Consider the following 20,261-nt stretch of genomic DNA (forward strand, 5'->3'; position numbering starts at 1 on the left):
ACACTGCGTCTTTCATATATGTGGCAATATAGAAGATACAAGTGAGCTGGCCAGGTAGCTCAGTGGACGAAAGTGCCTGCTTAAGCAGAGCGCAGCTACTGGGTTCAATCCCCTGCCTGCCATGCTGCCACCACCACCACCCCAACCCGGGTGCACTGAGACTGTGATTGAGACTAAGTGTGGTGGCACTCACCTGTAATCCCAGTGCCTGGGAGGCTAAAAACAGGAGAATCACTACAAGTCCAATCTATGTAGTGAGACCCTGTAGACCCTGTAAACTCTGTATTAAATACATCTTTAAAAACAAACAAACAAAAATGAAACAATTCAGCCACCTCCATTGCCTGACTTGGGAACAATACAGAAAAGGCACAGCCATGCCTACACGCCTCTGGTACTGAGGAACACTGGTGTAATCTTTGCAGGGGTAGACTGGAGACTACCTGTCAACATTTGAAATATGTGTAACATAGGCTTTATCAAGTTTAAGGACTTATCTCAGAAAATCTTCATTAAAAAAGTACATATTAAAATTCATGTTTGTTACAGTATTGTTTTTAATAGTTATAAACTGAAACATGTTAATTGGGTATCAGTACTTGATTTGTTAATTCAATAAGGTTTCATCCACAATGAAATACCATGTAATTTAAAAGACTGATATAGTTTTATATATATGAATAAATGGCCTTTATAAAATAAAATAAGCAACAAGAAAACTATATTATTCTAAGTGCCTGCTTAGGCAAGCGCAGGGACCAGGGTTCAATCTCTGGCACTACAGGTCGTGCCAGTCACTGACACCCAGCATGGTGGCGCATGTCTGTAATTCCAGTGCTGGGGAGCCTGAAAACAGGTCCAAGCTGTGTAGTGAGACCCTGTACCAAATACATAAAAAGAAGAAAACATATTATTGTCTATATTTTGTATTAAAATGGTATGTTTGTGCCTGAGTAGGGAGTATATCTATTTTTGTCTGAATAGGAAAAAGAATGGAAGGATACCCACAAAACTCTTAAGTTATTTTTATTTATTTTTTTTTTTTGGAGAGGCAAAAATATAGAAAACTCATACACTCTAGATATATTTTAAAATAGTTTAATATAAAAGTGCAATGTTTTTAAATATGCAATAAATATCAATAAATAAAAATATAAGAAATTTATTGCAGGTACTTTGTATGACACCTTTATAAATGTATGTGTGTGCATCATATTTGTAACTGGAATCCTTGAAAAAGAAGAGAAAGCATAAGGCAAAAAAAGAAATATTTCATGAAACAATAGCTGATACATTTGTACCTTACCTGACAGGCTTTAAAACACAGATCCAAGAAGTTTATAATGGACCATGTGAAATATTAACAACCACGAAGACCACTTTTCAATGTTCTATAAATTCAATTGCTGAAAACAAAAGAGAAGAAATGTACTTTACACATAAGTGCATAGCTTGGTAGTAAAATTTTTGAAACAGAAGTTCCATATAAATGCTAACAAAAGGAAACTACAAGTAGCTATGGTAATGTCAAAGTAGAATTTACAACAATGAATACTATGAGACATGATTGGATTTACTATACAGTGACAGAAAGACCAATTCTCTAGAAGACCACACTCCTTGAATGTGTATGTTCCTAACAACAGTTCCAAAACACTTGAAAAACATTGATAGAGATGAAGGTAGAAATAGATCTACAAATTACACTGAGCAGGAAATCTCAGTGTAATTCTTAGTAACTGATAAAACAAGTAGAAGGAAATCTACAACAATACAGACTACCTCAATAATATTACAAGTCACCTTGCCTTAAACAATATTTGCAAAACGTTCTGCTTGACAGTGATACAACACAGATTCTTGTCCAATATACATGGAATGTTCAGAAATACAGATCATATTCTGGAATATAGGATAAACCTTAACAAATCTAAAAGATACATTTTCAGAAAACAATGGAAATAAACAAAAGATCAATAATAGAAAAGTACAATGGGAAAATCTCCAGAAGTCTAAAAAAATAAACAGTATACGTCCTAATAATACATTAGTCCAAGAGAAATTCCCAAGGAAAATAAAGAATATTTTGTTGTGAATGGAAAAGTAAAGTACAGCACTTTAATATGAAACTACACTATGACCGGGGAGGATTTTATGTATTTTCTAATACAAATGTTCCAATAATTTGCCAAAATGACTAACAAAGGACAAGAGGAGGGGAACCTGGTATATGTTTTCCACGCTTTTTAGAAAACATGGGGTTGTGCCTTTGGCCACATACATGCGAATCTTCAAAAAGGGTGATATTGTAGATATCAAGGGAATGGGTACTGTGCAAAACAGAATGCCTCACAAATGTTACCCATGGCAAAATGAGAAGAGTCTATACCATTACCCAGCATGCTGTTGGCATTGTTGCAAACAAGCAAGTTAAGGGCAAGATACTTGCCAAGAGAATTAATGTGCATATTGAGCATATTAAACACTCAAAAAGTCATGATAGCTTCCTGAAATGTGTCAAGGAAAATGATCAGAAAAAGAAGGAAGCCAAAGAGAAAGGTATCTAGGTTCAACTAAAGCACCAGCCTGCCCCTCCCAGAGAAGCACACTTTGTGAGGACCAATGGAAACAAACCTGTTTTGTTGCAACCTATTCCCTATGAATTCATGGCATAAACGGGGGATGTTGCTCTGCCATTCAGTACCCAATTGGCAGCTTAGGTGTTCTAGGTCCCTATGTAAAAATAAAATCATCCTGTGTTATAAGGGTAGTTTTCTTAGTTGAATAGGTATGTGGTGCTTCTTACCTCCGAAATATTTCCAGCAGATTTTCACTGTACCTAGTGATTGTGTCTACTCTTTACTCTTCAGTGTTTTTCTTGCTGAAAAATATTGCTGAGGTATTGTGCAGGTGCATACCCAAATATTCATAAAATATTTATATTGGCTTGAAGATCCTATAAATCATCATAGGGAAAAGATGTATCAAAATAAATGGAAGTAACTTCAGAAGCAAACGTAAGTCCATTTCAGTTAAATAGTTTAAAGCAAAAAAAATCAGTAAGTTTTAAATGCTCTTTAAAAAGTAGGAAAAGTTAATCCAAGGAAAAAGGAAGGAAGCAATGTAGAAATGTATAAAGTATGTTTAGAAATGTATAAAGCCAGGAAACACAGCACAGAAAATCAATGAAACCAAAAGCTAGTTATTTAGAAAGATTAATAAAATGCATAAAATTCTTGGCAAACTGACAACAAAACAGAACCTCCAAATTATCAACATGAGGAATGGAGGGGAAGATAACAAAGGAGCTCTCAGACACTCAAGGCCACTAGGGAACACTACAAAAATCACAATGCCCATAACATTCAACAATTCAGATGAAAATAACTAACTGCCTGAGAATCCAAAGCTACTCAAGAAGTTATATGTAACCTGAATATTTCTATATTTATTGATAAATTGTAACATACAGCTTCCCCAAGAAGAAATTTCCAAGCCAATCGTTTCACCAGTGAATGATGTCAAACATTTTAGGAATCATACTCATTCTCCAAAAAAGTAAAGAGACTTTCTAACTCATTTGCTGAAACCATTATAAGCTTCAAGACTTACAAATAGAACAATAAAGACAGACCTCATTTTATAACAAAACTAGACCAAAACACTTCAATAAAATTCCTTCATGAGCATACATAGTCAACAGATCTAAACAAATTAATTCAGTAATAAATAAAAAGCATAATAAATATAAACAAAGAAAGTTTATCCCAGGAATATAAAACTGTTTCAACATTCCAAAATTTAAACTGTGTAATGCAATATATTAGCAGAAAAAAAGAAGAAAGAGCATACAATCATTTCAAGAGACAAAAAATACATAAAATTCATTGTCCCTTCATAATAAAAGGTGTCAGCAAATAAAGAAGAGTTTCCTAAACTTGATAAAGGAAAGCCACTAAAGTTACAGCTAACGTTAGCCAGAAGGACAAAAGACCAAGCCCTCCCCTCCCCACACAAAGTAGAAAGAAGGGATGCTTTACTCATCACTTCGGCAGAACCTTGTATTGGGATTGCGGGCCACAGCAGCAGCTCACAGGAAAGAAATAAAAGGCCTTCAGATAGGAAAGGAAGAAAAAAACCTACTCATATTCACAAACAGGCTGACTGTTTGTAAGGAAAATTCCAAGTAATCCACAAGATCTGCTAGAACTAATAAGAGATTATCTAAATCAAAAAATATAAGGCAAATATATGAAATAAATAATATTTCTATAGAATAACAATGAATACTTCAAGTTCAAATTATTTTAGTGTAACACTCATAGTAGCACTCCCAGTAAGAAAAAGAAATACTGAACTATAAATCCAACAAATATAAGCAAGAACTATGCTGAACACTACAAAATGCTGATAAAGTAAATCACAGCAAACGTAAATATATAGAGTGATACACTTGTTAATAAACTGGAAGGCTCAATAGTATGATACTGTACTGAACTATCACATAACACTAATACTATATGCTTTTATAATTACATTACATGTACAGTGGTTTACATTGTATGTTATAATTTTATAGCAACTACATAATATTTTAATAATGAACAATATTAAGAAAACATTCTGAAGACTAACTATTTACCTTTAGATTCATTACAATCCCAGTGGAAATCCCAACTGGATGGGTTGTCTTTTGCTTGTTGGGACACATTTTAAGATAGATGATACAAAGTGCCAGGCTAATTTTAGTATGTCCATGAAAAGACAAAAAATGTATCATAACCATGATAATTCTGAAAAAGAAGAAGCACAAGTTAAGGACTCACACTACACAGTTTCAAGACTTACTAGTACCGTAAAAAAAGATCATGTGATATTGGTGACAAGAGAGACACGGTGGTCCATAGAAGAACCATAAAAGACCCACAAAGATTCAATGAACTGAGTTTTGAAAGATTCCAAACAATTCCATGCTTCTGGAAATACTGCACGTCATCCTACAAAGGGTGTAAGCCTCGACCTATGCAGGCAAGCAAATGCTTGTTCACAATCTCAAGAAATGGATTTTCTTCAAACTGCTGAGGGAATAAACCTTGTTACAACTGTACAATAGAATACTGTTAAGAATTAAAGTGGGATGGCCAGGGAGATGGCTCAGTGGAATAAGCACTTCCCTGGCAAGTGCAAGGGTCTGAGTTCCATCCCTGGTTCTGCCAAAAAGAAAAAAAAAAAGAATTAAAGTGAGACAAGCTAGATTCACACAAAAATGTGGATAAAAATAAATGCATTTTACTAAAACAAAACTATAGAGATTGAAAACAATCTGGTAGATGGTGCCATGGAATGTCGAGAGGAGTTGATTGCAAAGCAGCAGAATGAGTGAACATAATGATGGAAATGTTGTGAATTATAACTATTTTGATGAAAACACAACTCTGTATATTTATCAAAAAACATAGGACACTCCATTCTCTTCCCCTCAGGAGGCCAAAGCAGGACTGCAAATTCAAGCCCAATGTGAACAATTTAGTAAAACTCAATCTTAAAATGCAAAAGAAATAACAATAGGAAGGTGAAGTACAGCTCAGTGGTGGGATACTTCTATCACATGCACAAGGACATCAGTTCAGTTATTGCCACAACAGTCATAAAGCCACCAGACTTGGTAGTGTACATCTGTGATCTCAGCACTCAGGAGGCTGAGGCAGAGGATTGCTCTGAGTTCAAGGCTAGCCTGAGCTACATAGTGAGTTTGAGGTCATCCCACATGGTAGAGTAAAACCCAGTCTCCAGAAACAAAAACAAATGAATAAAAAAAACCCTCCTATAGCCAAATACCACAAGTAATGACCTTGGTGCCGTACATAAAACTCCATCTGGAAGTGAGTTGAATCCAAATGGAATAACTATAAGAAGCGAATATCATGTCACAAAATGTATCACTTGCATTTTCTGATATATTCAAAGAGAAAGTTACATTATATCTCTACAATTCTTACCAAAAATGCATAATCTCAATCCAATTATGTGGAAACATCAGACAAATCAAAACTGAAGTGCATTTTCTGCAGTATCTAACTGATCTTTTAAAAAATGTCAAGATTGTTGGTGTCCGCACAGGCCCAGAGATTAGGGCTAATCACAAACTTAATACTACTGGAAAACTTAAGAGGTGGAGCCCAGTGGAGAATTGCCCACCATGGGGGTGCTCCCTTGAAATGAACTATAGAACCCCAAACTCCTCTTGCTTTTCATCACAGCCATGATATGAGTGATTTTGTCACACATTTCTTTTATGATATGCTGCCTTGCCACCAGTCAGAAAGCCATGGGCCAATTAATCACAGATTAAAATCTCCAAGACATTGAGCCAAAATAAACTTCTTCTCTTTTTGAGTTATTTCGCATATTTATAACAGGAATTGAAGGCTGGCTAACAAGGTTATGGAATACAAGGAAAGATTATCTGAGGCTATAGGAGACTAATGAGACAGTAACTATTACTCCACAAAAATTATGCAAGGTAAGATTGGAGATTAGATCTGGAAGCACAAAGATGGTACTGGAAAAACTCATGAAATCTGAATAAATGTAATAGCTATTGGTTATTTGTTAGTTTCTGTATTTTTATTAAGCATCATACTGATACTTATAATTGTCCTGAGCAAAGCTTATTTGACCTGATGGTTTTCTATGCTTTTCCTAAAAACTAAAGGAAACATTTCCTTTTCAAATGAGTTGCTACCATGACCAAATTCAGAGAGAATGAAGCTTGAATTATTTCCCCAGAGACTATTTGTGCCATACAAGAGTAGTTAAAAATCTTGAAAAATATTTCAAGAGTTTCCAAATATCAGACAATTCTAAAGGCATACTGTTTTGGACATAGATTCTTTGTGCTCTTTCTCGAAGAACTTTTGCTTATTACATGAGGGAACTGAAGCCAAGCTTCCTTTAGAAGTCACACTGTGTAGCTTCCAGCATCAGTGGTAGGATTTTATAATCTTAACAAGTGACTAGAGGGCTCAATGCACTTGGAAAGACACTTTCTACAATATAATGGAATAATTAATATGTTGTGCTCAATCTACCTTGAGTTTATGAACATGGCTGAGTACTACAGCAAATATCTGGTATCTTGAATATCTTTAGTTGACTCTGAAGAATATCATATAATTCCTAGACTTCAAATTCCTATAAATGTTTAAGACTGTTTAACAGCACTGGTATGGATAGCGAATAAAAACTATGTTAATGAAGTTGTAGTATACTGTTATAGTTTGTGTATAGGTGTCCCCCCCCCCCCAAAGCCTCATACAGTTAGGGGGTGGCTTCTGGAGTTTGTGATTGATTATTGTGGGTGTGGATGCTGTACCTTCCCTGCGGCAGGTAATTTGCATTTCAGCGTAAGGAGGAAAGAGAAGCTAGCTGCTTGGGCTGCTACTACTTCTTTTGCTCTTGTTCTTGCTCTTTGCCTCTGCCTTGAAAGATTCTCTGCCCTGTGCCACTCTGCCTTGGAGCCAGCTGAGTATGGACTGAAACCTCCAGTAACAGTAAGATAAATAAACCTTTCCTTCCTTTAATTTGGGTTTTGGGTATTTGTCCCAGCAATGACTGAAGAGTAACTAAGACATATACCATCTCTCTTTTGCCTAGGAATTGATTTGTGCAGTGTTTGGAGTACCTGGGCCCTGCTATGCATACCTCCGTCTTGGAAATCATAGAGACCTCCCTTGCCTAGCTCTCAGGAAACAGACCATCTCTCTAGTGGGTCTTCATTCTTATAGAAAATTTAGCTTATTTTGTTTAACTTTTCTTTCAACTTTTAACTTCTCAAATTTTTGTGGTGTTAGAACTCTGTATAACCTGTAGCCTGCTCAGGAATTGGCACCTGAGCTCATCTGCAGATATCCTGGAACATACATTCCTGTACTGGGTTGGCTGGTTATAGTATATGGTTTGTGTCTAGATGCCCCCCCACCAAAACCTCAGGCAGTCATGGAGTGCACTTGTAGGGTTTTTAATTCATTCATGGTCCAATTCTAGGACTATGGTGTGAGTGCTACACTCACCCTGAGGCAGGCAGCCTGCATACAATATAAGGGAAGGAAAGAGGCTTGCTCTCAGCTGTTCCTCCCTTTTTGGTCTAGCTTTTTCTGTCTGTCTCCATGAAGTGTTGCTCCTCTGTCACATGCTACCCTGCCTTGGAGCCAGATGAGTATGGACTGAAACCTTGACAATCGGTGAGCTAAATAAACTTTTTTTGCCTTAATTGTGGGCATTGGGTGTTTTGTCCCAGCAATGAGAGAAAAGTAACCAAGACAAGTGTGAAAGGGGATGATCAATATTTCTACTAACAGTTATGTCCATAATTACTATTCTAGATATTAATGAGGGCACTAGCCAATTCCGTCCCTGGCCTTTAAAACATTGTATTTGATTTCATGTATAAAAATTGTTAAAGAGCACCAATTTCTACTTTGTGTTATAATGATTGTGTAAAATAATATTTTTTAAAAACATCAAAATTAGAAATATCCATTTCTTATATGTAGCAGTATGTTAGTCAGTGATCCATCTTTGTGACAAAATACCAAAGATAAGGTTAGGAAGATAGCTCAGCAGTCTAACAGCCTGCCTGGCAAGCACAGGGACCCAGGTTCTATCCCTGGTAGTGCATGTTGTGCCAGCCCTGGAATCCCAGGTGTGATGTGCTGACCCCAAAACCAGGTGTGGAGGCACACGCCTGTAATCTCAGTACTGGGGAGGCTGAGACAGGAGACTCGCTATGAGCCTGAACTGCCTAGTGAGACACTGTACCAAATAAATAAATAAATTAAATATTAAAGTAAATAAATAAGTAAATAAATTTTCCAAAAAAATACTAAAGATCATCATCTTAAAAGGAGGAAAGATTTATTTTGGCTCACTTTCAATCCACAACCTCTTACCTGCATTGTTTTGGGGGATTCTGGTGAAGCAAACCTAAAGGTGGGAAATGCACAGTAAAGCAAGAGCTACTCACTCACCGTACCAGGAAGCAACAAGAGAGAAGAGGTTGAGGCTCCAAATCTCGCTTCCAGGGCACATCCCCCGATGAACTAACTTCCTTCCAGGAAGTGCTACCTCAAAAACATCCACTGTGCCCTGATATTGCCACTCACTGGGGACCCCACCTTCAACATATGGGTCTTTGGAGAACATTCCACATCCAAGCCATAGTCAGCAGCTTTCTTGCGAGACTCTTATAAGCAATTACGAGATAAGAACGAGAGTTGTGCTGGTGTTCAGCACCATTTCAGTTATGTCACTTGTCCTCACCCCCTAGCTCTAAGGGCCCACACCAGTGCGTACCACACAGAACTTCTCTCCCATGATTTTCTCAGTTGCATAGAAGGGATGTCTGCCTGTGAGCTTAGGAAGCCTGGTAGACCTCAAGCACTTCAGCTGCACACAGATCAAATTAGTTTAAGCCCAGTGTGCCAAAAGATTACACATGGAGGACTTATTTAACTGTTGGCTAAAACCATATTAAGAAATTTATATTTTTATTTTCATGAACTTGAGATCAAAATACATACTGGGATAGAAAAAAAGCAGAATCAGAAGAGCAAATACTGCACAGTACTTTTTAAGATGAAAAATATGTCAAGGCTGATCAGACCTTTAGAACTTCAAGTCTATAACCACAGCAACTCAAAGAAACTACACCACTGTTTCTAGCATGCCTAACAATAATTCTGGAGACAGCAAAGTGCTGTAGGAGGCAATACTTGTTGGGTATTTGTCATGGCAGGTTACATCCCACGCAGTCAGGTCTCCTTGAATATTTACTTAATAGTGAAACCCAGCCTTCGCCCAGCCAGAGGGAGAATAAGTTTGGCTTTATAGAGAGAGATCAGGACTGATGTCTATTTGTGTTTAGAAAATAAACTCCAACCATGTATTTCCTACAGTGAAATTTATTATAGATTCAAATTGCATTCATTGGAAGATTCAGGTTTGTTTCATTTTCCATGTTGGTCTGATTTTCACCTACGTCTGAGCCTCTGCTCCCTATAGTGTTAGATCCTCAACAATCTTATGTTTTAAACTGGCTACTTCTGACCATTGCAGCCTCCTCAGATCTCTTCAAATCTGTCTTCAGAAAATACTCAGCATATGCTAAGGCCTTTTCCATTTATTATGTAAATCCGCCTTTGTTTGAATAAGTTACCATGTGCCTAATGTTTACCCTTAAATCATCTAAAAAAAATTGTGTTAGTTGCCCATTAGGAAAGCTTTTTTAGTCACATATGTATTTTAGAAAACTTTTGAAGGCATTTCTAACCCAAGAAATTGCATTTTTCATTCTTTAGCTAATATGGAATTCAAGTCTTACTTCATATACATCAGTCCTATAACTGAAATAAGCTCTGGCCATGGAGGGGTTAAATAAACTCTTATTTAGTCCACAAGTCGACTTCTTTCTCTCCATATTTCCTAATCAAATCCTGAATTGGTTTGTAGAGATACAGTGGGAAAATCTGCTATTTTGAGAGCAGCCCAATTCAGTAATTTGCAGATCTACAATATTCCTCCGGTATGTATTGCAAATGTAGAAAACTCTGACTTTTGAACCCCTAGTTCTAGGGGGAATCATGAGGTAAACAATACCAATCCCTCATCTTTAAAAAATAATTTCAGGTGAATTTAGTATTTAGGAATTATGAGTGGACTGGCGGAATTAACCCAAACATCTAAAGACCATTCAACATCGGAGGGGCTCTCCTCCACGGACAGGACTCATGCATTATGTAGGTACTCTTTCTGAGCCTTCTTAATTAAACCAATATTTTTTAAGAGCTAGGATTTTTCAGCTTTTCATACAAAAGCAAAATAACAATTCAGCATGTTCCCAGAGTAGAAGCAAGGACCACGCTGATCGTATATTTACAACTGCTTCTTCGCCGTGCTCTTCTTTTATCTCCTTCTCTGCTCTGGGTCTTTTATCAGTCAGTCAGCTAAGGTCAGACTCACCTCCGTGGCTCAGCAACCAGTCTTGTTTCCATTACATTTGGAGGCAGAAAATCTGAATCTTTCCAATGCTGACCTTATTGTTTTCCAAGCTATTGATTATGGCTATCAAGTGCCAACAGTTCACTGGGGTCAGTCTCTGGAAGAAGAAAAGGCAGAAAGTGAAGCCACATCCTTCTCCCTCTCCTGACTGGACTGATTTCTCCATTAGTTAGATTTTGGTGTAATTAGAATGAATCACTGCAGGACACGGCTCCTGTCTAATCTAGACTGCCACTCTCGATTCACCTGGATTTTTGGCCATTCATCAGAGCACACAGCTGGGATGTAATGAAGAATGAATGGAGTGGAAAGGGGAGGTCAGCGGGAAGTGAATGGGCCGTCCACGGGAATGATTAGAGAGTCGCTGACACGCAAATAAATGACATGTATCACAACCCACAACTCTTCAGAAGAGTAAATCTCATATCTGACATACCCTTTGGTGAGAGATAGACTTTATGAATCTTTTTCACATCACTAGAACAGTTTTATACAAGGATACCCTGTCCTGACATAATTCGCAATACAAGAGCTTTCCTTATCTATTGGGAATACTATATCTTCTCCACGTAATCCTTAGGGTTTTAATACAATAATCATTAAACCACAGTACTTCTGCATCATGTGTCTTTTTTTCTCTCTCTCCTGGACTACTTTTTTCCTAATCATGTGGTTTCTTGAGAAATACTATCATATATTGAATCCTTTTAGCACTGTGATAAGTGATTTACATAATCATTTCACTTAAGCCTCTACAATACTGAGAGAGACTAATTTGTTATCTCCACTTCATGGATGAGAAGGCAGAGAAAAAGTAAGCTTCAGTGATTTTCTGCCAGTCACATGAACTTAGGTGGTAGAGACTAGATGAGAACCCAAGAAATAATGGCTCTGGTCCTGTGTCCTATCACTGAACCCCACTGTCTCCCTTTCATTAGAAAGGTACAAATGGGCAAGCTAACAACTAACCAGACAGCAGCCCTCTGCCTGTGTGTGCTTCCTACTAAGAACACAAATGTGAGTCTCTCATTATCTCAGTCCTTAGGTAAATCACAGAATAAACCATGTGCCTCAGCAATTTTATTTCAACAACATAACTATAATGAAATAGTGAACATTTATCATTCATTATGGCCCAAAACTTGATTAAAATACTTTATCTAATATAAACCTTAAAACTCACCAATATAGATACCATTATCATCCCCAGTTTAAATAATAAAAGCAAAACATAGGAAATTTAAATTGCTTGACCAAAACCACACCTCTGAAGAGGTGCATCTGGAGTACAAACTAAAGTACAAAGTTCTACAAGAAATGCAAATAACAGGATGGATTTTGTAGAGGAAAATGTATCCCTTTAGTTGAGAAAAATCAAAGACTGGGATGTATTGAAAGCCAACGTCTTCCAGTCTTTCTCTACAACAGTAGTGTCTTAAAAAGACAGATTTTTCTCATCTCAATTGTAGCATACACAGTACCAGTAAGGAACAAATCACACTAAATGAGATGAATAAAGAGTTTGTTTTCATAAAACTATAAAATGTTATAGGTTATTAGTGGGGCACCCTCTAGGGGTGGTGCAGGAATCCAGCACTCGCAGTAATAAAGTTTTTCCTCTTTGGCATGAAAACAGGAGGAAAGGGACACACAGGGACCTTACAATATGACAAAGTCAGGATGGAAGGTGACCTTGAAGGTTGCAATGATCTTCAGTGAGGGAAGGAAACAGCCATTTTGAGAAAGACCTGGAAAGAGCTGAGAAAATAAGAGAAAAATCTTACTTCCTTCTTCCCCTTTAGATCTCGGAGTGGGGCTGCACTTCCCACTGGTCTAAGCTAACCAGAAGCCACAGGGTGTAAAGACTATGCTTTCTGTCCATAAGTATTAGCAAGCAAAGAAGGCGATGGAGCTCCTGGAAGCAAGAAAAGGGACATGTGGTACATATGCATAAATATGTGGTGTGTATGTGTATAAATTGCCAGGCAAAGGGTTCAAGGATTCATCACAATGGACCCCTGATTTATACTGCAACTTACAGATTGTTACACAGAATCATGTGAATTTAGTAGATACCTTAGTAAATGACTTCTTTTATTGGCAAAGTGAATACAAATGCCAGGTACTAAGATACTGAATAATTAGGGTATAATCCTTGATTGCACAAAAGAAGCTGTAAGAAAGTAATTTAATTTTTTAGTGGTTATAGGGTTTTTGAAATAGGTATATAGTTCTACATAAAAAGATCCATTTAGGTTAATGGGTTATAATCTTGGCTTCACATTGAAATAAAGTAGAAAGCCTTGAAAAGTATTAGTACCTGCCACCAGAGACTGTTCTATCTGGTCTGACTTCTAGCCTGGGCAACAGAAATTCTATATATCCCCCTATAATTTAATATATAGTCAAGGCAGAACAAATAGCTTACTCTATAATGATGACTTATGTGTGATATTTTCTGTTTGCACATTTACAATATGATCTAATTGTTTCTGTTAGCTCAACATGACACTGGTCCTTTTCCAAACGGAAGAACATTGGCTGCATAAGCAAGCCAACATTTACCTACCATTCATCACCCATTGGAATCATTGAATAAATGGAAATTAATACACAATCCATGCTATTACCTCTTATATTCACTTCATCGTGGTATCACTGGAACCAAGTATTTCACATGAACAGTCTGTATCTCATCTTAATGTTGACAAGAAACATTTTACACATGCATGTGTATTTGTGTGAAATGCTTCTCCAAAAACAGTAAGAAAAGTTACAGCAAATATCTGGGTTTACTTCACAGTCCTTTACTTATGAAAAACTCAGATGTATGAAGATCCCCCAGAAGATGTCATTGGCTGTAGCAGCCTCTCCTCTGCACTGCACAGTGCAGGAATACTAGATGAGTTCTCTCTTCCTGTGAGAAAAAGCAGACAGCATAGGAGTTTGGAGCTACACTCTGAATTGGAGTGCATTTGTTTATAGCTGCATGATTTGGAGTCAAGTCACTTTTCTGCTTCTGTTAAGCTAACATACTAATATTGGCTTCATGGAGTTGCTAAGAGGATTTCCTGAGCTAGTAAATGAAGGCACTTAGAACAGTGCCTCTTGCATAGAGTTACATTTATTAGTTACTGTTATGAACCATGCAACTTGGGAGAATTGTGTGCTGTGAAAAGCCTTTTTCTCCAGCAAGACTTTCCTCTCGTGGTGTATCAGTTTACCAACAAGGGTTTAGTTAACATGCAAAGGTCATTCACACAGTTAATTCTTGGCTTTAGAAAATATATGAACAAAATCAATAAATATGCAATTAAAAAGAAAAGGAATTAGAGTTTTCATATTTACATTGCCGTCTCTCTTAGGAGCCTTCTTGATAAATACTCATTGATACCACAATCAATAAAAGGAAGGATTTGAAGATCACACCTCCTAGGAAATAGGCAGCAAATAGAAGGAAAGTTCATTTCAATTTCTCCAGGACATAAAAGAATAAAGAGAGCTTCTAATAAAATATTGAGTAGAATGAAAGTGATTCTTAAATGTCCTTTGCTGTAACTGGTTGAAGGTTTTGTCATTGAGAGAGCCTGGATCCCTGTCCCATTTGCATTCCTGTAGTTTACATTGTTCTACCTAGTGACACACAATGTCCCCCAGCACCGATACAGTCCAGGCATGCTTCACTCAGCATGAAGGTTTGAGACATCAAGGATACCTTAAGCATCCACGGTTTCCACTTGTCAGGCAAATTAGCGCCTTCTCAACCAAGGGTAAAATTGAGTTTCACATTTCTCCCTGGTGGAGGAAAAAGAACGAAGGAGAAAAATCAGTCTAGTTTAATATTTCCTTTGCAAAGACAAATACAGAGAGCCTTGTCATCTCTCTATGGCTCTCTCTGACCTCCTGATTTTTAACTCATTGCTTTTAAATGATCCTTGACAGTCAAGATTCTTTTGTCACCTCCAACATGCTTACTACAGAAGACAGACGCTCTGGTTTATATCAGTTAAGCCTATTTCTCTTTTTACTATATTCAAAGAGCTAATTTTTAAGATAATAGTGCTCTAATAGTAAAAAATAGTAAGTTATAAATAGTAAGCTACAAATAATATAATAATAAATTACAAAAAGTAAATATAATAGTAATATAGTATGATATAATAATAGTATAGTAATACATGGTAATAATATGTAGTGTTTCTATAACACATAGTAATAGTATAATAGTAAGCTATAAATCAGGTCATACCTTAAAAATGTTATATGTGGTAAATTTTTAAAACTTTGCATTGATTCCATTGAGTCCAGTTTGTGGGCTGAGTTAACAACTTCAAGAAGTAATATCACACTATCAGCTATAAAGTTCCTCTAAGGAAGCTTGAGAGAAATGCTGCTTATAATTCTATATGAGACCTATCATGTTCACCTTTTCTATTTTCACTACAAGTGACTTTTTGATTTTCAAGACGACATGAAATAGTTAAATATACTGTGGAACAAAATAGCTTTATTATCATTATAGTAAAATAATCATTTATCTTTTGAAAACTTAATCTTATAGAACACCCAGTACCCAACAAAACACCTCTCTGTGATTGACTAAACCCTGAAAACTCACCAAAGAGTAGACATTAAAAAAAAAAAAAAAAACACACATAAATTACCATGAGCTAACAAACTCCAGGTTACCCTGGGCAACTTAGTAAGATTTTTTTTTTTTTTTTTTTTTTTTTTTTGGTGGAACCGGGGATTGAACTTTGCCAGGAAAGTGCTTATTCCACTGAGCCATCTCGCCAGCCCCAACTTAGATTCTGTATCAAAAAAATAAAATTAAAAGTGCCAGGGAGGGGCTGGGAGATAGTTCAATGGTCAAAGCACCTGCCTGGCAAGAGCAAGGGCCTGGGTTTGATCCCCAGTACCACATGCTGCACCAGCACCAGAACCCTGGGTGCGCTGGGTCAGCCACTGAAACTGGGTATGGTGACAAATACCTATAATCCCAGTGCTGGGGAGGCTGAGACAGGATGATTGCTATGACTCTGAGCTGCGTAGTGAGACTGAGCCAAGTAAATAAATAGATATAAAAAAAGGAGTTGGGGAGATAGCTCAGTAGAATAAGTGTTTGTGTGGCAAGTGCAGGGTCCTGAGTTCAATCCCTGGTACCAAAAAAGAAAAAAAGTGGGCTGGCCAGATAGCATAGTGGACTAAAGCACCTGCTTAGGCAGAGCTCAGCAGCCAGGGTTCGATCCCCAGTGTGCTGTTCTGGCCCTGCCCCCCCCCCCCCCCCTGCACTGAGATAGCAATTGAGACCGGGCGTGGTACGGTACACGCCTGTAATACTAACACTTTGGTAGCAGAAAACAGGAGAATCACTATGACTCCGATCTAGGTAGTAAGACCCTGTAGACCATGTCCTAAATTCATTTTTTAAAAAAAGTTCCGGGGATGTAGCTTAGTGGTAGAGCACTTGCCTGGCATATGCAAAGTTCTGGAGTACGGGGGCCCAGCCCTAGCTCAGTTCTGGGGGCCTGGCCCTAGCTCAGTCTTTAAGTGGCTGCTTCCACAAAGCTGTCAGCCTCAGGTTCCTGGAGTTCGAACCTCACAACTCTCCCGCTGGCCAAAAGTGCCCTGAAGGCATTCGAGGAAGGGAAAAAAAAAAAAAAAAAAAAAAAAAAAAAAAAAACCCTTATTCCAAAGTTCTGGAGTTAATCTCCAATACTGAAAAAAAAAAAAAAAAATTAAAAAGGAGATGACATTTTAAAAAATACCAACTGTGACCAAGAAGTGTGAGGCATCTACCTCTGATGAACTGTTCAGTGCCCGTGAGCCCAGGCCGGCAGAATGAGCTATCTCAACACTGAGTATCAGTTCTTAGGAAAATGCTGCTTGCAGTGAAAGGCTGAAGTACCAATGCCTTGGAGAATGGATGCTAAGGGGGCAAGAGGTGAGATGAGAGAAGGTTCCCAGAACTAGAGGACAAGTGTGAGTCCTCTTCCTCTATCTTTCAGAAAATAAGAACCCAGACACGTGTAGTAGCATTCCCTCACTCGCCCTATGACCCTGACCCCAGAACAATGCCTGTCACCTTTCTACAAGGCCTCTGAGTTTGGTGGCAACAATGAGGGCAGCAGGAGGGGCAGCAAATCAACGCATACGCATCTGGGGGTGTCAGGGTCTGAGGCACAGACACAGTGGCAAAGGAGACAACCTCATCACAGCACCAAAATGCACCACCCCATACTAGAAAGGGCCCTCTTGGTGGGGACATAGGATGGGCAGCCTCTTGGCTTCCAGCCTCTCTGCGCCACCCTTGAGCCATTCCAAGGACACACACTTCATACTTAGAAGACGCCAGGACATTGTAGTGGTCTCTTAATATTTTTGCCATCTTCTGGCCCTTCTTCTGAATTCCCTCACTCATTCTTCCTACAGAGCATAGCCTGGGTTACTCAGGAAATAAAATACAGAGGAGAGGTGACCCGAGAAATTTGATTCTTTGCACAGATGCTGGAAATCTCTGTCATTATTATATGACTAAAAGGAATTTTACCATGGAACTAAACAATTGCAGCTTTCTGCACTTGCCATTCAGATGAAGTCAGTAGGTACTGGTTACTTTATTTATTGTATTTTTTTGCCATGCACTGTGCTAAGGTTTTTCTTTTAATATATTCTATTTTATCTTCCCATTAACATTATGAACCATTCTTGTTATTACCCAGAAGAGGGGACTGAGGTCTGGTGCAGTGCAGTAGTACATCAAGCCATACCTGTGGCACATCAATTGGCTAGCATCACCTCCAAGGTTTTCTGATCAGGAGTCCAGAGCTTCTCCATGATGTCCCAAGAAGGGGGCAGATGGAGCAGAGGAGAATGTATTAACTAGGGTAAGACAGTCCTGGACCATCTTCTCAGTTGGAAACTTATCAGCCAGGAGACCCTAAATGAGAGACCTCACCTCTGGGCTTCTGTATCCTTCTAAAATAATAAAAATAAAATTTGTCTTGAAGGACTAATGGAGGGATTATTTGAGACTAACTGTATGAGTTAATGTGTGACACTTAAAGTCCCTGGTACTTAAAAGATTGCTTAACATCTAGAATACACTGAATAGGTATCTGTGACAAAATGAAAAGAAAGTTACCTGATCTACACTGAGAACCTCTCTCCTAACAAAAGAATTGAAACAGTGAACTCTCACTCTCAACATTCACTGAGAGGTGAAAGTTGGACTAAAGAATATGTCCGAGTTGACAGTGAATTGATGATATGGAAGCTGTTTTGTCAGTGATACATTTATTTTGGATAATTCTTGGAATGATGCTAAAAAGAGAAGACTTATAGTACAAAGAAAAATGATTTCTAGATATTAGAAAAAACATTTGGACAAAATGGTTTGAACAATAAACTTATTAAATGACTTAACTGAAGAGTAGCAAGGCAATACTGATTTATCCAAAATAATAGTAATGCAGACCAACTTTACCTAACATTAGAATCTAAGTACATGTAAAGTTCAGTCCACTTTTTTGGTCATTTATCCATTCATTAAATGAGATCAAAGCCCAGGACATCCCATATGACTTGAAGGATACAGGAAAGTTATCCCAGGTAAGTGCTGTCTACTCTGAATTTTGAAGGGTAAATAACTTCCAACAAAACACATTAAGAGGTAACAAGCAATCGAAAAAACAGAATCATTGGAGCAGTCAGCCTGTGCATGAGACTACAAATACATACACAGTTTGAAAGCTTATGTGGCTGGTTTATTGGGTGATAAACTTAATCAGTTTAACAAAGTTTACACACAAAGAGCAGTGTGTCATGCAACAAGAGCTTAGATTTTACTCTACATTGATTTGGGGTGCTTGACGAGGGTTGTTGCTCTGATTAATTCAGGCTCAAGTTCTAGTGCTTCCTCTGGTACACAGCAGGTGATAAATGCACGTTGCAGTTAGGATGCGGGCCTCTGTCTTTCACTCATTTCCTGTACAATTACATCAGTCACCTGGTAGCAGCGATTTTCTTGTATTTGAACAAGGTGGCATGGTGAACTTGACCCAGCTGACCAAGGAACCACCAGCCTCACAAGATGCTTCTAGGGCTGAAGACAGGGCAGGTGATGGGGGTCATCCCAGGACTCACTGGTTTGAGCATGGCAGAAGGGGACACCTTGGTATCCGTGCACTACAAAGTTTTTCAGATGCAAGGGGTATTTCTCTGGAAGTGCACCCAGACAGAGCTCTAGCTCCTTGCTCTCTAGCACGCCCAGCCATCTGCTCAGTCACACTGGCCTGCTCTTGATGCAATGCAGGCTGAGGGTTAAAAGCTGGGATTGGTCAGCTGGGTCCAGGACACTGACCATGGCACGGTATGACAGTTGCACAGTGTAAGAACCCTGGGCCAAGGTGCATCATATGCAGGAATGGCTTGAGGAAAGTACCAAATCACACAGTGAAAGAGCAAACTTCAACAATGACAAAGCCACCTTAAAGTTGGATTACTCAGACTTTCAAATTGTAAAATAATGGCCTGCGTTTAAATTTCCTAAAATACATTCATTACTTTTGGTTTTTATTATAAATGAACAGAACTATTCTGTGTTCAATCAGAGAATTTATCAGTAAGTTATTTTAGCATCAATAGTTGATACTGTTACTATTGTTACTTTTTACTATTACTGTATATTTCATGTACAATGAAAGAATTACAGTTGTACAGTTCTAGTTAATAAAACACATTAAAATCTTCAGAAAATGCTTCTGGGGCTAGAGCAATACTTCCCATGAGTATAAAATGGATGAGAAGTAAATGGGCCTGGGAAAATTCGACCTTTTTGCTCTATTCTATGAGTGTATCCAAATAGGTATTTGAATTAGCCATCAGCAGGATTGAACATTTTTAGGGACTTAGCATTGGAAGGATGATATCACTACACTCTAAGATCCTAATTGCTTTACAGAGGTAGGTGGCTATTTTCCAAGGTCACTCTCCAGTAACTACTTGCAAAACATTGTGTTGGGGGGCTGGTGAGATGGCTCAGTGGTCTAATGCACCTGCTTAGAACAAGCTTAGCAAAGCACAGGGACCGCGGTTCAATCCTCCAGCACCACATGCCAGCCAGCCCCACCCCCTGGTGGGCTGAGCTGGCCACACACACATACACAAATAAACAAATAAATAAATAATAATAATAATAAAAA

The 20,261-nt window shown here is 38.1% G+C and overlaps 1 pseudogene; it reads left to right on the plus strand.

Moving 5' to 3' along the window:
• The first annotated feature begins 19,213 nt into the window (after window positions 1–19,213).
• Window positions 19,214–19,586, plus strand: LOC101590913 (annotated as a pseudogene).
• Window positions 19,587–20,261: the final 675 nt, after the last annotated feature.

This window comes from Octodon degus, unplaced genomic scaffold, assembly GCF_000260255.1.
Source record: "Octodon degus isolate 3935 unplaced genomic scaffold, OctDeg1.0 scaffold00009, whole genome shotgun sequence".
NCBI lineage: Eukaryota > Metazoa > Chordata > Mammalia > Rodentia > Octodontidae > Octodon > Octodon degus.